This window comes from Lycorma delicatula, chromosome 11 (assembly GCF_047948215.1).
Source record: "Lycorma delicatula isolate Av1 chromosome 11, ASM4794821v1, whole genome shotgun sequence".
Classification (NCBI taxonomy): Eukaryota; Metazoa; Arthropoda; class Insecta; order Hemiptera; family Fulgoridae; genus Lycorma; species Lycorma delicatula.
The window spans coordinates 38470600-38471451 of record NC_134465.1 but is presented as its reverse complement, the minus strand read 5'-3'; positions in this window follow the sequence as shown (position 1 = coordinate 38471451).

Sequence of the window (852 nt, the reverse complement as noted above, 5' to 3'; positions counted from 1 at the left end):
ATTTTGTATCATCGAACTATCAAGATTTTCTTATGCAAATACTAAGGTAATTCCTTTTTTATCTATATGGTAGTATACTCAGTTGTCCATGATGTAAACTACAATAGTTTAAATTATGGACTAGCCTGAGTAAGATATAACTTTTTTTATTGCATTATTTTATTTTAGTTTAATTTTGTGTTTAAATTGTTTTAAACACAAAATTAAATTGTTTTAATGCTTTCATTTCATTTCATGACATGCTACATGCAAAATTTGTGAGAAATTTGATTAATATTTCCTCATCTCCAGTCTCTAGTTTCTATGAAATGATTTACTATGTGTAATCTTTGTTAGGTGTGGTGTTTAATCTGTTTGTATTTACGGTCAAATAATTATTCATGTCCAATTCATATTTCTGCCATCCAATATTTTGCCCTCATAATTACATGGTCATTTGCTTTAACTTAGTGTGAAACTTAACAGATTTTTCAAAAGATTAGGTCAGTCACCGGTTATTTATTGCGCTGAATCACCCCACATGTGCATAAAATAGATCTCTCTAGAAAGCTTCATTTTCATATGAATGTTTTACGTTTACTGAATCCAGTTCTCAGCCGATTATGAAAAACCAATTTTTTTACAAAGGTGTCTCTAATACACAATTCAACATAGATAAAAAGTTGCATACATAGGTAATTAAAAATATTATATATGGATGAGTACGTCAGGTATACTGGTTTTGTTTTTAATGTATTTTGAAGTGAATTTTATAATTTTAATTTTGTGGATTCTAGAATGCCAATTGCTTTATGTTTATTTGTTTTATAGTGAAAGTAGGTCAGTCTGTAGTTTTTTGATAGATGATGCAAA